Genomic DNA, 18,211 nt, shown 5'->3' on the forward strand with positions numbered 1-18,211 from the left:
TGAAGTCTGATTAGATACATAAAACATTGTCGTCATCAACTCCAAAGCTATTACAGTGGTTGTAACGCAGTAGAAAAGATTTTGCTTCTGGTTGAAACAAATTGCAGTGACACGAGGGTCTGCAAAAGGCACGTCAGCGGATCAAACATGATCACCATTAGATGATGTGAGGTGAGGTTGTTAATCAACCATGACAAGCACATTAAACAAGCCCAGCAATTAATAAAGCAATGAGGGCTAGTCATCATTGTGAATGTGACATTTTGGACCCAGGAGAGACAGGCAAACAGTGGAGACCAAAAGTAGTGTTTATTAACAGCAGTTCAACAGCTGTCATGTATAGCAAACATATAGTCTGTTCAGTTTCTTTCCCTGGTTTGGTTTGGTATCGTGTTTTCCTTACGTGTTGCCTGGTTTGGTGTACGTGGTTTGCTTACATGTTGCCTTGTTCAATTATTCTGTCGTCTTCTTTGTACTTTGAGAGTTTTGGGTTAGTTCGTTGTCTCTCAGCAGTATATGTATGTACCTGTCTGTTTGAATGCTTCATTGTGATCTTCTAGTCCATGTCCTCGTTCGTTTCTAGTTTTGAAACAAAAAAACAAAAAAAAATGCTATTCGTCAGTGTCAGTGTCTTTGCTCTGTGTATTTAGTTAATTGACCCTTAACTGCGTGTACCATTTATTTTTAAATTGGTTCGTAGTTGTCCATCTTGTCTTCTGTAGATTTGCGTCTGTCGTTTTAATTCAAACTAAAGCTCTCTTCTCCTGTACTTGCGTCTCACCACCCCTCATGAAACGCACCAACAGCGAAAAGGCTGTGGCTGTCATGCAAGATTGGCTGTAGACTGGAACAGGCCACGTGTGAGGAGGCAGACTAGAGCTCTGGGGTAGAAATGGGAGAGGTGATGGGGGTCAAGGCCAGGCCATAGTCAACAACTGAGTGGCTGTAAGAGGGGACGTGGGCATGAGCCATGTGATTGGTGCAGGTGGTAATGGAATCCTGGCTGCCTGCCAAACAGGGGTTGACTTCGTCAACTTTTGAATTCAACATTCAGGTACAAAACTAGTCATATGCCGATCAGTCCCAACATTACATCCACAGACAGGTGATGTGAATAACGCTGATTATACTGTTACAATGACACCTGTCAAGGTGTGGGATACATTAGGCAGCGTGAACAGCCAGTTCCCGAAGTTGATGTGTTGGAAGCAGGAACATTGGGCGACAGTGAATGAGTGATGTGCAGGTCTACCATTTAAAATAGGTGATGTCTGGTCCCATGAACAACAACATGAAACAGTGTCAGGGATGAGGACAGGGCAAGAGACCACGACAAAACCAGCACATATGATCAAGATACAATTACCTCCCTCTGAGGCGTCATCTGAAGATATGGTGAGTATTGAGGTTTGAATAGAGAGGTTTGGGTGGAGAGACGATTAGATAGAGAGGATCTTCTACTCAGCATGTGTCTCACACGTATGATAAAATGTCACTGGTAATGGGCTTGTTCAATTTTTAAAGAACTTTGCTGCCGCTGACATTTAGAGTGATAGAAATTCAGACTGCGAGGCCCTTGGGCTACTGCAGGGGGAGCAGGAGGCGTCCATGCAGATGCCTGTCTTAATTAGACAGATGAGGAGGGGGGAAAAATAAAAATGAATGCTCCCAAAATCCCTTGGTTCATTCGGGTTCTCTGCATTGTACATAAATGGTAGAAGGCGGTGGTGAAGTAAATGCTAGTTTGTGTGTCATGAATGGAAAATGGAAACATGTTAAAATGTTAAAAATGGAAAAATGTGAAAAATGCAAAAATTTTTAAGCGGAGAATCTGAGCTTCAGTTGAACATTCATCTGAAGACAGAGAGGCGTACTGCTACATTTACTGAACATTCAGTACACCATTCCCAGAATGCAGCACAGAGCCGTGCTGGACCAACGGAATCAGAGACTTCTTTCGATTTGCTCCAAGGCAGTCGCTCTGAGTCTCACTAAGAGATGTAGCAAAGAGCACTCTGCATCTGTGTATGTGTGTGTTGCATTTTCACAAATGAAAGAAACATCCATTTCATTTGAAGAAATATCCACTTGCAGGAATGAAATCAGGGTGTTTTTCCTCATTTTAAATCTGTTCCCTCTGAGCCATTTGCTGCTATTCTGTGATTATGCAGCATCTTGCTGGACTGAGAAGTAATATATTATATTTGTCTTGACATTTGCCCAACAGTGCTAATAAATGTGTTGGTCTGCTGGTCAAGAAAAGGTCAGGTGGTACAGAAAGCATGAGTAAGGCGTCATGTTGTGCAAAATGTGGGCAAAGTGGAAGATTGGGTCCTCGTAACTGTGGTCCAGCAGAGGGCGCTTAAGGGCATGAGACTCAACTTTTGCAGCCAGCATGGCGCATCCCTGAATGTTTCTCCCATTCCGTCGTTTCTGCTGTTTCTTGTTCCACTTCGACCAGGGCAGTTAATGAGATGATATCACATAGCATAACAGTTTATGCCATAGTTCCTGTAGGTCAGAGACAGAATTTTGATGATATGACAGTTTCCCACTTGAGGTCAGCTGACAATCAAACAAATATGAGCACTTCAGAAGGGGTGTGGCAGCAGAAGGGGCGTGGCAGCAGAAGGGGCGTGGCAGCAGAAGGGGCGTGGCAGCAGAAGGGGTGTCCTGTTTTCGGCATTTGGCAATACTTAATAATGTTTATATATTGTATGCCATTAAAGTGACATGTGGTGCTCAGGGTTCTGACTCATTGGCATGTGCTGGACTGGTGGCTTCATTTCAGTCACTACAAAATGAAGCACCAGGTTTTTGTCTGTTCATATGTGGACCCATGTCTAGGGTGTTCTGATATGTCTGTGTCAGCCAGCAATGGACAATAACTACGCTATGAAGAACACCTGTGGAGTACACCCGTGAACACCTGTGTTTTGGCCTGCAGGGAGCCACAGACATACAGCACACAGAGAAGTAAACCTAACAATATTACAAATGATCCGAAACGGACCTTGTGACATCATCAGCATTATATCATTGACATACACAGTGATTTGTTATAACCTGCTGTTCCTCTCAAGAGGATTTCACAGCAGGCCAACGGCTCCTCCGTCAATTGAGAGACGCCAGGACTGTTATTTCACCTTCACAATATAACTGAGAAAAGCTGTTGGTTCTTCGTGGTTTTATTACAGCTAATACTTGACCCGAGTCAGACTTAAATGTGTTTATATTTATGTCAGTTTTTATAAAATGCATCTGTCTCTTTTGGCGCGCCTCTCCCCCTCCCTCTCTCTCCCTCCCTCTCTCTCCCTCCCTCTCCCTCTCTCATACACAGCTGAGACTGTACACAGATTTGTGAGGGACCAGGACAGACAGTGTTCTGAATAAGTCAGAATAAGAAAAACTTTTACACGCTTCATGAAGTAGTCATACCACATGAGTTAATGAGTATAAACTTCAGAGTCAAATCAGTTCAGTTACAGAAAGTTTGGACGTTTTTCCAAGTGTTCTGGTCTTCAGTGGCTCTGACTGGAGTGTTAGGTGGAGCACCCAGGTGACCTCTGTGTTTCCAGCGTTATGAGGCATGTGATCTGTAGACCACACACCTGCTGCTAGATGTGCAGACTTAGACAGGCTCGCTAGCAGAACAATAAAAAAACATGTCTTTCATGTATTCTGACATTCTAGCACCACGTAAAGTGAATGAGACATGTTGGCATCTGTCAGGGAAGCTTTAAGTGCATTTGGTGCAGTAGACAAACAATATTATGTCAGGTAGAAACGTGGCTTGGTTGTTTTCTTAGGAGAATGGATAGAGGATTGATTTCATACTTTTCCTGGACTAGTCTGGTTTCATCAGCTGAACTCCCCATGCATGATACATGAGGATATATATTTCCCATGCTTGGTTAAGCCATAACAGTGAAGTCCTGCTGTGATGTCATTGTAAATACTTTGTCAACCTTTTTCCTATCTGCGGAAAGACTGTACAAGCACAGAAAAGCATACAGCCACCAGACTCATGTGGGACTAAGAGTTGTTCGTATAACCCTGCCTGCATCCCTAACTCTGACCCTGAGAGTTCTATTGCGCAGAGCAGGTAGCATGAGCCAGCAACACTGGTTTCTTAGTTTCAATTCTCATTAACACATATACTGGTATCCTGATAAATATATCATCACTCTAAGTAATAGGGTCTGCAATAAACCCTCCTAAAGACCTTAAATTTGTCATAATAGGATGTACAGTAACAAAGAGTAAAGGTCAGGTAGGCATGCATGAGGTAAGCGTGTGAGGGCAAAGGTCATGTAGGCATATGAGAGAAACGTAACTCAGCTTACACGCTGGCTGTTACACGCCAGCTGGATCAGACCATCATTACTGCAGTGAAACTTCACGAGCAGATCTCCAAGTGGAGTGCATCTACTTTTGGCTTTGTTTTGTTTTAAACCCCAGACAGACATGCTTAAAAATGTTTAAATATATTCAAGAAACACATTTTTTTTGTATTATCCAGAAGTATATAAGGTTCAATAAGAAAAAACGCCCTGCTGTGATTTTGTATCACAGTTGATTTCACTAATTAATTCTACCTGCTGACTTGAGCTAATTAGTAAATGCAACCGGCTGGAACAAAACCCTGAGGATGACTCTTCGTTTATTAACTCTACCCGACAATGATGAATATAACACTAGAGAGAATTTGGTGGAATTCCCAATAAGTTCTTTACAGTGCATGTCAGGCCAATGGGCAGAGGCCATCCTGAGAGTGAGGGGAAGGGGCAGTGCAAAGAGAGGGGGGAGGGGCAGTGCGAAAAGAGGGGGGGGGGCAGTGCAAAGAGAAGGGGGGGTGGGCAGTGCAAAGAGGAGGGGGCTGAAGTGGAGGGGGCAGGTAAGGGTGGCCCGAGGTGGAGGGGGGGGGGTGGGGATGGTACCACATGTCCAGTCTGGACTGCAGCCATTTCAATTTGTTACTTGGAATGAATAATACAGACTGAACAGATTGCAGACTCCAGGGACAGCGCTAGAAGGACAACAGGTTTTTTTTTCTTTATCTGAGTTTTTGTTTATTTTTTGTTGTTTTGCTTTGTTTTTCTCTTTAGGTCCCGAGTCTTACTTAGACTTTTGATAAACAACTTCATAACTAGTATCCTCTACAATCTTTTTTAGACATTAAAACAAGGCAGGGTTCCTAATAAGATTCCCAACTAACCACACTCTTCCAATGTTGAATTTATAAGACTCAATGCCTTGAAGTCATTGTACTAGCCTTCAACAAGTGAACAGTTACTGACACAGCCTGTCAGCTGACAGGGGTAACAGAGTTATTACTGAACTTACTTCTCAAGTAAACTTCCACACCCCTTCTGGCCATGATGGAAATGGTCGTTTTGGCAGTTTGGTTCAAGACGGTTACTAGGGAAGAAAGACCCAGATCAGTTAAGATAGACTGTAGTAAGTGGAGCAGACTAACCTGGGGACAACACAGGATGGACAGAAGGCAAGACAGCCATCATGCACATATCATATCAAGAGGCTCAGAACAGGATTACAACATTTCCGATACTCTGATCATCTGTAGTAACATTAAAACAGTGATTGTTGATTAGAGTGACTGCTGACTGGAATATGGGATTTGGGAAGATTAATGAAAATAATTATGCTGAAACTAATCGGTTGCGACCTATTTGAGTAATTTGTTTTACTTGAGTTGCTTTGCTATCAGAGCCTTCTGAGGGTGTCTGGGATACCTCTCTGCACAGATCTCTCAAACAAACAAAAAAATTGACTCAACAAAGCAAGCTAGTGACCACCTGCTGATGAGCTACACAACACCATGACAGGAAGTGATCTTAACAGGCTGAGCTACAGACGTGCCACAGGAACACCGCCAACCTCTGGAATTTTCCAGTAGAAGAAAAACAACTTGATAAAAAGGTCACTGAGGCATAGAATATACCTTATAATCTTGAATAACATTGCATAATTAATACATTTAAATGACAGAATATGAACACAGGATAATAAACGTCAGCAAATACTGAATATTTTAACTGATCTGTAATTTGTGAATGTGTTCACTGCGACATTCCTGAAAGTCAGAAGTGTACAGACCTTTAAACGCATGGTTTTATTAACAGCAAAATCAGGGTCAATATCAGCACTTCAAAAAGCAAAACCAGTATTGAGTGCAGTGTCAAAAAAAACTGTCCAGGTCAAACGAAATATAAAGAAAACAGGCTGACCATACCAGGACCAACGATAGCGATGGCTTACCTGTTCAGTATGCCTCCTAGAGTTAGCAGGCAATACCTCACAATGATCAAGTACAAATGTCCAGGTATTTATAGGACAAGGATTATGACACACAGGTGTAATCAGTAATGAGGGGATGAGGATATGGTTAAACAGAGCAGGGAATTCTGGGGAGTGAAGTCCTCAGAGATGGACTGAATGCAGTGTTGTATAAAGTATTCGAGACCCATACTTGAGTAAAAGTACAATTACTCTATCAAAACATTGACTTGAGTAGAAGTTGAAGTGTTCTTTAAAAACTTTACTTAAGTAGAAGTACAGAAGTATTCAGCATTTTTTGCACTTAAGTATTCCAAGTAGTTTAGTCTAAAATTTATTACTCAAGTACTGAAAGTAAAAAGTACAAGTATTGTGTTTTGAATTAATTAAAGAAAGCAATCAAAGTTTGATTATCAATTGTTTTTAAATATCACTTACAAATCAAAGATGTCAAAGATCACAAATACAAGTGTTCTGTATGTAGCCTACTTAAAAAACTGGGGTTAACACTTCGTACACAAAAAACAGATAACCTATGTCCCGCTACGTCGTAGGTTTGACGCAGAAGTACAAATTCGCCTTCATTTAGCTGAGAAAAAGTATTTTGGACGTAAAATCTGTCCGTCGGATTCTAAGGGTGAGCCTACTGCCCTGCGTTTACCCTCAATAAATGCCCTTATAAAAACACTAATGGACACATGATTAGTCAGCACGTCGCCTTTATTGCCAGCTAATGTTAAGTGAATTCTGCAGCACGCGATGAACATAATTAGGTTAGTTAGCTAAGATATCTAACCTAACTAGTGCTTACTGCGCTCTTCTGCTGTTACCAAACACGGTACCATGTACTTTAATTAGATAAAAAGCAATTTATTTGGAATAATTTCGAATATATGTGTATTTGTATAAAGGTGCTGGAAAATACTGAATATGGACTTTCAAAGTGCCGTACAAGTGCATGAATTCCACCTTGTAACTTCACACGCACAAAAATCGAGAGGGGCACGACCTCGCGACGCGACCGCGTGCGTGGTCAACGCGCATGGGCGGAGCCACCGCGATTGCGTCATTTTTGCCGCGTGGACCCTTGGCAGTCACAACGTGTCAAGTGAACCTAAATTACGAAGCTCAAGTGTTCAGTGAAGGCAGCAGCAGAGTAAACGAGACGCGACCGGAGCAATGCGCAGTTTTCTCACAAGACAGCCTGATCGCTTGACCCGGTGACAGTGCCAGCTAACATGTTTATAATTGTAACGAGTAACTATACAGCACGTAAAAAATGTATCGGAGAAAAAGTATTAAACTGATGGAAAATATGTAGTGAAGTAAAAGTGGAAGTAGGAGAAAAAAACAATACTCCAGTAAAGTACAGATACAGCATTTTAGTACTGTATCTACTTTGCTACTGTACAGTAAAGTACAGTAGCAAAGTAGTTCTACTTTGTTACTATGTAACTCTGACTAAATGACAGATTTACTAGCTGAACCTGAGCAATAATAACTGCAGACTGAAGTTGCATTAATCTTCAGTCTGAATAATACTTTCACACTGCTGTCTTTTAACCCTACTACATTAGATCATCTGAGACAATTGTGTAACCCTACTCCATTAGATCATCTGAGACTGTTTAACCCTACTCCAGGAGATAATTTGAGACAACATGCTTTTTTCAAAATGTTTCTATATGTTCTAATGATTATTTCACACATTTGAATAGATGTGTTCATTTGTTTAAATGAGTCATGTAGTTTCAATGTTTCTAGAGTTTACAGTGAAGACGTTTTTTTATTTATTTTACTTTTATTTTTCTCAAGAAAAAAATTCTCCAAAGATAAAAGTGATTACTTTTTCCAACTGTTCATTGAAAAGATATAAACAAAGTCATTTTAGCGTCTCAGAGAAAAATTGACAATTCATTTGACCAAAATAAACATGTTTTTAACATTGACACATAAAATATGATGATTTTTAGTACATAAGTTGAAACCAAATACATAAGTACATAAGTATCAGATCTGTCATTATATAATTACATATACAGTATATGAAGATTCATAATATCAATTAAATGAACTTGGAAACCTGTGATTTATCACATGTTTATATTTCAACATTTTCTTCCAACCTACCTGGCATTTTATGTCTGGACCTGTGCTTTCATCTTTACATGGTGAAAACAGGCCAAAACATTTTTCTGGGAATTGTACACGGTGATACGGTAAACCTTCGACAGCTTTACACATGGTGTGATCAGGTTTGCTGGGGTCTTGCATCAGACGTCATATCAGGTGTGAGTTCCCCAGGCGCTGGCTGCAGGCACCACTGTCTGCTGCTACTGTAAATATGTTCCAGAAACATACAGCTGTATCCTTCTTTGAATACTCCTTTTTGGGACTTGAGTCCTGCCATCAGAAGAGCTGTTTAGAACCATTTAGTTTGATTCAAACAGTTAATTAAAGTCCAATTAATATTCCCTTTGAAACATAAATGACCTGTGTTCTTTAATTTACCACATGGCGGTTTTAATTACCTATTATGTGAAGAGTTGGTTGACAGACAGCACATGTATGTCCTTCTGAGTGTTGATAGGATTGACCTCTTATTCCGTATTGTACAGCTTTCTACTTTATGTCTTTATGTCTCTGTGAAAGACTGAGGCAATGTGGTGTTGGTAAAGTGTTGGTGGTGTTGGTAAGGCTACTATTGAACAGACCTTGAACCAGAGCACCATCTATGTTACTCTGTGTTAATCTGTATGATTATTAATCTGTACCAGAATCTTCAAAAGCCTTCGAGGCTTTCAGTTCTTTTGCAAAAACCACCCTTACATTGGAATAAATATCTGCAAACCAAACAAATACTACTAGCTTCACTCATTTTAAATTGAATTATATTGTAGTGGGTTTGTTATTCTAATTACATAGGCTACTCCTACCCTAATTTTACCAGTCAGTGTGCACAGAAGATTGTATACTTTACAGGGAACTGGTATCAGTAATCAAAGCTGGCTCTTTATTCTAGACAGTGAGAACTTAAACATTTACATTATGTAACGTCATGTGAGTTCATGTGAATTTAAGGTAACACAGGATTTATTAGAATACAAGCCAATAACACATTACAATTGGTTAGAGATTTTAATGAGGCAAAACACACACTATAAAAAACAGAAATGTGGAATACTAAATACTACCTGAATGTTACTTAATAGATGGAGAGAGACAGAGAGAGAGGAAGGGAGAGAGAGAGGGGGGGAGAGAGACATAGAGAGGGCAGAGAGAGACTGAGGGAGGGGGGAGAGAGAGAAAGAAAAAGAGAAAGCAAATCCTATGGAGAGGGTTCTACAAACTTCACTCCCCAGTCCTCCAGCTCTGTCCAGCTCCACTCAGACCCACTCCAAATCTCCTCCAACACCTCCACCCCACACCCACACCAATACCCAGACCCACACCCACACCCTCTCCAAGGATAGGAACTCACAGCTGTTGGTAGGACAGTGATTCACAGTCCTGAATATCAACTGACTGTTGCTTCTGTGAATGTGTGCTCTACAGAGTTCCTGCAAAAGTGACCAGAGTGAAGTCACTCTTGAAACACACTTTTACTGGTGGAAATTCCCAACCACTACTTAATTTTATTGTGACTTGAAATATATTCTTAAAATATTATGAATTATAAAATATTAAAATTGAACCCTATGTAATTTTATACATCATATAATATTGGCCTATATTATAGTAGTATTTTAAATAATATTGTATATAACTGACACTTAGCTGCAGTTTGCACGATTGAATCTTTTTTCTCCCCATTTTCTCAAATTCACATTATTGGCGGTCCACAAGTCCCAAGGCTGGGCAGGGTTTGGGGGGGGGGGGGCAGCTTCATCTGGGCTTCTGCAGTGGGTGACAGGACACACAGCAGGTGTCAGCATACAGGCAGGATAATCTCACATCACACAGAGAGAGACACATAGGCTACCATCCAAAATGAGAAATACCATCAGCCTGTGCTGGCAGTGTGTGTGGTGGCGTGCAGGTGTGGGGATCACGGTGGAGTCTTCACTCTGAGAGCCCCGGGTCCTGCATCAGCCAGTCCTGCTCTTCATCCTCTGCCCTCTTACACCACTTGGTCCAGTGGGAGAAGAGGAGCACTGACACTTCCCAGCCAACATAGAATACGACTCTCAGTCTCTCAGTAAACAAAAGTCATCACAATGGCTAAGCAGTAGTAACTCTGTATGACCAGAGATGGGGGTAAAACGTGACGTTTGTGGTGTGACCAGGGACAGGGGAATAACGTTTATCATAGCACACATCCTGACATATGAATATGCTGGAACAACAAAATTATGGGTGAGAGATAAAATCTGAAGACACATTTAAATTCAGAATGCAAGAATGAATAATTAACACTTTTTTCCAAAAAGCAAAAAACACCGTTGACCAGTGTAATTAGTTCATAATTTCAGTTTCTGTGATTTGATTGCTTTTAGTTGTGACATTAGGCCCAGAACAAGATGGATGCTCCCCACAGGCAAAAACCCAGGAACCAAACCCTGTATCGTTTTGCTCCTGGACGTAGTCAAATGTACAAATTTCCAAACCAACTCCAACTCTACACAAGAGAGCCAGGCTGCCTGTCCTGCAGGTACAACCAGCCTGTCCTGCAGGTACAATCAGTCTGTCCTGCAGGTACACCCAGCCTGTCCTGCAGGTACACCCAGCCTGTGTAGGTTAATTTTGCTCATGATTTCTTTGATCTTTGATTTCAGTTCAGCTTATTGATATAATCACAGCACTCCACGTCAAACTCAAACTGCTTTAGGAGTTAAGAAGTAGAGTGTCATTGTGCAGATCTCTCCAGAAAATCCCCTTAATGTGAATGTGTTTGGGGTATTTGGCCAACTCTACATGTATTTCTGGATTAGGAAAAATGTTTACCGTCTACAAAAGATGCGTGTGCAGTGGGAGGAAGTGCATAGTTGAGTCTGAGCCCATATGTGGGCCAACTTTCATTTCACTAAGGACTGAGATCCATGTTCTATTCTCCTAAATCACCGAGTCATGTGACCTAATTTCCAACCAGCTTTCATGGCTGTGCTGTTTAAGGCTGGCTAAAGCTATCATGGTGTTTGTGGACTGTTAGGTATGGCCTACTCATGTGATCCTTCCTGTAGAAAAGGTGACTGGATAATGCAGTGAGGAGGGTCTATAAGACATCACGGCCATAATAGATGCGGCCCTGTCCTACTGAGCCTCGTTAGCTCAGTGCCTCTGGCAGGCTAGTGTGTTCTTCTAATTGGCTGATAGGGCAGAGCAATGGAGCTATCAAATCACACCACTAACAAGCCGACAGGACACGGGTACACAGCTAATTGCACTACCACAGAATTCGGCAAAGGCAAATGTTGACTGAACACTTCTGAAAGGACCTGAGCAGATCCTTTTGGCTCTTTTACTTTTTTGGTTTTCTGATTGTGGACACATTTTCTGTGAACTCCTATCTTCTCTTAACTCCCCAGTCTCCTCTTAACTCCCCAGTCTCCTCTTAACTCTACAGGCTCCCCTGATCTCCACAGTCTCCCCTGATATCCAGTCTCATAACTCATGCAAGTGAGCCCAGAAAAGTGGTACCGTGCCCCAGATGTCCTACATCACAGACAGCTTTAATTAACTTGGATTTCAGTTAACTTGGGGACTTTGTTGTTGCATTAATGAGTAGTTCACTGTATACAGAATGATATGCTGCATTCTAACGATTGTAGTATTTCGTGTTATTGTGTGGGGCCATGTGGCAGACTTTGGAGAGTTAGTGTAGTTTAGAAAAATTTAGTGTGGTCAGCAAGTGAACTAAAGATCTTACTTTGCCACTGGCTGTTATCGACCTATGGATCAGATTTACAGGCGATCAATGATTCTCTCTCTGCTCTTCAGGTAGTATTGATGACAAAAGCATACAAAGATCTGCAGGACACAAAAGTATCTTGCAAATAAAACTGTATAACAAAATATTCTGTTCTGGATCTATAACCGCAGGGCGTGGTGTCGTTGTTATCTACATGCAGGGCATGGTGTAGTTGTTGACTACTACACGCAGGGTGTGCTGTGGTTGTTACCTACACGCAGGGTGTGCTGTGGTTGTTACCTACATGCAGGGCATAGTGTGGTTGTTATCTACACACAGGGCATAGTGTGTGTTCACAGGCTCTGTTCACTACAGACTTTACACGGTATAGGCTTTCCCCCCATAGTGCTCAGCTTGACACTAAAACACTCTGATTAAGGCTACTTTAAAGAAGAAATCTTACTTGACCTGACCTGACCTGTGCCTTTCAATGACAGTTCTGGGCTAAACTACTAGTCAAGCAAGATTGCAACACTGATTGAGAGAGAGAGAGAGAGAGAGAGAGAGAGAGAGAGAGAGAGAGAGAGAGAGAGAGAGAGAGAGATGTCTGTAGGAACACTGGACAACAACTTGGGATGCCGTTACTGGCTCAGAATAAAATAATAATAAATGTAATAAATAAGTCAATAAACAAACAATATTACTAATAATAAAAGTTTGTGTTTGTTAGGACCACCTTTAAGGACTCTATAATACAGTTTTTTGTTTGTTTGCTTGTTTGTTTTTTGTTATAACTACTTCTTTCAATCAATAACAAAAGAAAGGTGTTATGAAAGAGCCCTTCAATATCCACACTATGACTCACTGAGATCTCCATAAAGACGTAAAATGCCTTAAAATATTTACAAATATCTATAAATGTGACTTGAGATATTTGTACTAACAAACAAATGGTCCTATGAACATATGTATGGGTGAAGACCATCACAGTTTTCACACTGGCACACACCCAAAGGGAGAGAGAGTTCAGTCTGAGCTACATGCAGGGAGCCAGTCTGCAGTGTCAGAGACGTGGCCATAAGCAAATGTCATCGTACTGAACCCAAGCCAAACTCATAATGGCCACAGTGAAAATATCCATTAATTCTTCAACAAAGCTCCAAGCTCCATTGATTTCTCTGCTGTCCTGGACGTTGCCCAGCAACAAGAATTCCACCTAGATGATGTGGGCCTGTTCCAGTCCCACAATTCCCTGCCAGCCAAACAGTTCAGAAGCTCTTCAGAGTAATGAGAGTCACACGCTTCTCCAGAACGTGCCGCGCGTGTGTGACACAGGAGCCTGCGGCATGACTCACCTCAAGAACCACCACACGATGAACAAACAAACATTTTTTCCTCATGGTCATTACAGAAACTTACTCTGTTCATTCACATCATGTTTTTGTTGGAGAAGCACTTATTCACATCTATATATTTCTTCTAAGAACAACGCTAAACAAAAGAACAATGAGAATCAAAAGAACAATGATAAACAAAAGAACAATGGAAAACAAAAGAACACTGGGAAACAAAATAACAGTGATAAAACAACAATAATAAACAAAAGAACAATGGCAAATCAATGTGAAAATGTTTATTATTGGGAAAGATAAAAGAGGGTGTTACTGTGTGTATTCATGTCTCTCAGTTTTTTCTACAATCTTGCCCAAAGTGCTAATTGTCTCAGTATAGTCAGGGATGATTGTATCAGTACAGTCAGTCTCAGGGATGATTGTCCCAGTACTAATTGTTCCAGTACTGAGTGTCTCAGGGATGATTGTCTCAGTGCTGATTGTCCCAGTACTGAGTGTCTCAGGGATGATTGTCCCTGTACTGTCTCAGGGCTCACTGTCCCAGTGCTGATTGTCCCAGTGCTGAGTGTCTCAGGGATGATTGTCCCAGTACTGAGTGTCTCAGGGATGATTGTCCCTGTACTGTCTCAGGGCTCACTGTCCCAGTGCTGATTGTCCCAGTGCTGATTGTCCCAGTGCTGAGTGTCTCAGGGATGATTGTCCCAGTACTGAGTGTCTCACACAAGCACACAAGTGTGTAAGACTGTAATACTGCTAAATTCGAACCAAATGTGTTTGCCTTTTACCAATTTGACATCACATTCAAACAATTTCTCAGCAGTGCAAATGGGTGGGTTCTGATTAACATTCTCATCACCAGTACTGCATCCTTTTATGATGGTTTAGTCTTGGCCTAATTGCTAATTTTACAATATATGCAAGAGCAATGAGATGTCAGACAAGGCTGTGGAAAAGCATCTGATTTACATTGTAAATTGCCACCCCGGTCTCAGTCAGGTCGCAGCAGTAGTGCAGACAGTACACGGGTGAGTACCTCTCCTTATCAACTCTAAGTGACATTTTGATCCCTCTAGAAGAAACGTCTAAGACTCGGATGGGTTGTCAAAGCCATCAGTTTCCCATGGATCACTGGAAGCTTTTTTAACTGTTATTTTGTTTTTGTTTTGTTTTGGTATATATATATATATATATATATATATATATATATATATATATATATATATATAGACTTTTAGTCATCAATGTATATATTAATCATAAAAAGAAAGGAATACTTATATACACACACTAAACAACTCTGGTATTAGTTCAGAAGTGACGTATGCCAACATAATAAACAAAACCCCACACTAGAAAGGAAATACATCTACGTCTAACCCCAAAAAGAAAACACACAAATATATATCTCCCTACTAACAAACAAAGACACAACCAACTCAAAACAAAATGGCAGCCACTTCCTACTAACTAGAGGGGAGAGAGGAACAGGAAGGAAAACACAGAACACCAACATCTAGGGTCACATATGAATACAACCTTACTAAAACAGCCACGCCAACAAATCAGGCCAATGCCACACAAATGTCTGCACAGTATATGAAACGTGCCCCAAGTTGCCACTACAGCTGCTGGCCTGTAGTAGCTGCTTCTTCTCCGGTCTGCCGTCCTTATATCCCGTTGGCCATCCTCCTAGGGCGGAGCAGCATCCCAATTAGGAAAGAGGAGTAAACAAATCCCGGTCAGGAACCTGGATCCACTTCAGTCCTGAAATAGAACATGTAGGCATCCTACCAGTAACATAACAATCTACACAGAGGAAGACTGTCATCTATACTGAGGAAGACTCATCTACATCTACACAGAAGAAGATACATTATACATTACATTACACATGAGCCTCAGGTGAATCAGAAAACACTGCTAACAGGGGGTGTGGCAACATGTGCAAAAGAGGTATGTAAACATATGGAGACATAAAAACAGACACAAAGACATGTGGAGGATCTCACCAAACAGGTGACTGTGTAAAGGTGTGGCATAAGAGTGTGTCCAGATGACAGTGGCGTGGCCAGAGGACAGGGGTGTGACTGCAGCTTGATCCTCCTGAGTTCACAATCATGATTGCCCATTGGTTCACCAGAAAATGGTGTGTTTGTTATTGAGTTGGAGTAAAGTCTCCACACCAAGATCAGTTAATAAATAAATCAAGTGTCACTTTACATTTCAATGGATTAGTGCCTTTAGCAAAGTATATGTCATCATGTGCCTACTTTATGTCTGTGTTATAGGCTACTGTAACATACAGCTTGCAAGGGAGAAAAAATGCTAGCAAAAAAAGACTACTAACATTCTTTTATTCTTGGAGTTGTTCCTCAGGAGCTGGGAGTGAGTCTCAGCTCCCCCAGGAGACGCAGCTCTGCACCTTCTCACTCACTGTTCTGGCATGGCTCCACTTTGTTCCAACACATCAGCAGTTGTGAGAAATACGAACTTGTCTTCCCAGAGAGAAAACACTGGGATCTGTCTCCTCTCAAACTGCTCGGGAAGTACTCATCTGAGTTTCGTTTGAATGTTCTGGCCAGGGGAGCAGTGATTTGCAATGAGCCCAAGATGTACAGTATCTCATGCTCCAGATGTGTAAGCAAGACTATATCAAGGCCTGGAGCTGGAATAGCATTGCCTTCAGAAGATAACCGCAGTCTGTGCCCTTCCTGGGATACACAGTGGCCGTATGATTAAGGAACACAGGTCACAGATGTGTCAGGATTATGACAGGTCACAGATGTGTCAGGGTTATGACAGGTCATAGATGTGTCAGGGTTATGACAGTTCATAGATGTGTCAGGGTTATGACAGTTCATAGATGTGTCAGGATTATAACAGGTCATAGATGTGTCAGGATTATAACAGGTCATAGATGTGTCAGGGTTATGACAGGTCATAGATGTGTCAGGGTTATGACAGGTCATAGATGTGTCAGGGTTATGACAGGTCACAGATGTGTCAGGGTTATGACAGTTCATAGATGTGTCAGGGTTATGACAGTTCATAGATGTGTCAGGGTTATGACAGGTCACAGATGTGTTAGGGTAATAACAGGTCATAGATGTGTCACTGAGATCATCTTATAGATTTTTTTCTTTCACATTTTCACACTTTCATAAAAGGATATGAAAATCAGTGAAGCTATTATAACAATGACCGGATCTGTCAGCTCTGTGGGTAAAAATGTGAATCAAATAAAAACATCCATGTGTTGTAGGCGTGCCACCAAAGACAGGAGAGTGTGAGGATGGCACCCAGGGGAGAGGAGACAGGAAGGAGCCGCGTTTAGCCTGTGACCCGTGTGGTGCCGCCCATTAACCCCGCAGCACCTGGTGTCACTGGTAAAAACAGCACAGAGCAGCTCGGCCAGACAAGGTGCTGTTTCCTCAGAGCAGAGGTGAGTGCCACTGCCTTGGCTGCATGTTCACACCTGCTGTGCACGTACACTCAAGCACCACCACACACTTCCAATGGACCTGTTCAATATAAAAAAGCATGGACGAAACATAAACATTAGCTAAAATGATAGAACACATACTGCTGTTTCAGCTGGTGCTGCAGTAAAACCCAGTAGTGAATGCAGTTAGTGTAATTTTACAGATCTCTAACAACAAGGTTCAATAATCGTCTGGTTCTCAGGTGCAGGGACCCCATGAATTGCACATTTCAGCACCCTGACACATGATTCAGTACTTGAAGGCTTAATAGTGAGCTGTTGAAGCAGGTGTCTTAGGGCACTATTACTATTATACTATTACTCCTGGAGCAGGAGTCTCCCAGGTCTGGCACTGAAAGCTAGTGGTGGACTTCAGCCTACTGTGTAATGCTGACCAGTAGAACTCTGTTACGAAGCTCATCCAATGCCAGGGTTCTGAGTTCTCTGCCAAGGTTCTCTGCTCTGGACTCCCTTGCCCACTGCTCAGATTCAGGGACTTCCTGGTCCAGCACACCTGATCTGGCTCATGAAGAAGGTGGACATGAGTTGATGAGCTGCTTAGGTATTCTGGAGTTGTGTTTGCATTGCCTTCCTGGAATCACTCTTGTGATTAATGCTGTTCAAAGACTGTTGGGAAGATAGTGATGTGGAGGAAGATCTGTGTCATGGTCAAGCCCCCTGGACCTTGGCCACACCCCTCCCCTCCCCTCTCCTCAACTCCATTCTCCTCCCCTCAAGCCAAGTCAAATACATTCATTAGCAGGAAGTGTTCAGTGTACTAAAGATACCCCATGAGACAAAATGGTTTCTGTGACCTTGTGCCCTGTAGAAATTCAAAACATCACCTTCATTAAAAGTTTAAGAGGAACGATGTGACCTGAATGTCTAGGATGCAGTACTGGCAGCCTGAGAGTGTCAAGGACCTGAATGAAAGCACTCACCTCAATTTTTGCCATTAGATGTAATTTTCATCTGTAGGTAGGAAAACCTTCCTGCTGTGACATTTCTCCTGATGTCCTTCTTTCATCAGGACAAATCTACAGTCATTACGACGGTCTCTGAGCTACAGGTGAGCTTTCAAACCAGTTCCCCTCCACACAGTTGATGTTGATTTGCTGAAAATTGGGTGCATGCACTGTTCTCAGTTACTGCTGGCATTTCAGTATTTTAGTACTTTGCATTGTGCTGTTCTCAGTGAATGCTGGTATTTTAGTACTGTGCATTTACACT

General features: G+C 41.8%; 1 long non-coding RNA gene across 2 annotated transcripts; it reads right to left on the bottom strand.

Moving 5' to 3' along the window:
- Positions 1-207: 207 nt before the first annotated feature.
- On the bottom strand, positions 208-6,310 carry LOC143513810 (uncharacterized). Of its 2 annotated transcripts, XR_013130674.1 has the most exons (4): positions 6,283-6,310; positions 5,347-5,421; positions 2,383-2,511; positions 208-579 (listed from the first exon to the last, which is right to left on the bottom strand). It is a non-coding gene; the product is annotated as an uncharacterized LOC143513810 (long non-coding RNA). The 2 variants fall into 2 exon arrangements; XR_013130673.1 differs by lacking the exon at positions 208-579 and having other exon boundaries at positions 587-2,511.
- Between the last annotated feature and the right edge of the window lie 11,901 nt (positions 6,311-18,211).

This window comes from Brachyhypopomus gauderio, chromosome 5 (assembly GCF_052324685.1).
Source record: "Brachyhypopomus gauderio isolate BG-103 chromosome 5, BGAUD_0.2, whole genome shotgun sequence".
Classification (NCBI taxonomy): domain Eukaryota; kingdom Metazoa; phylum Chordata; class Actinopteri; order Gymnotiformes; family Hypopomidae; genus Brachyhypopomus; species Brachyhypopomus gauderio.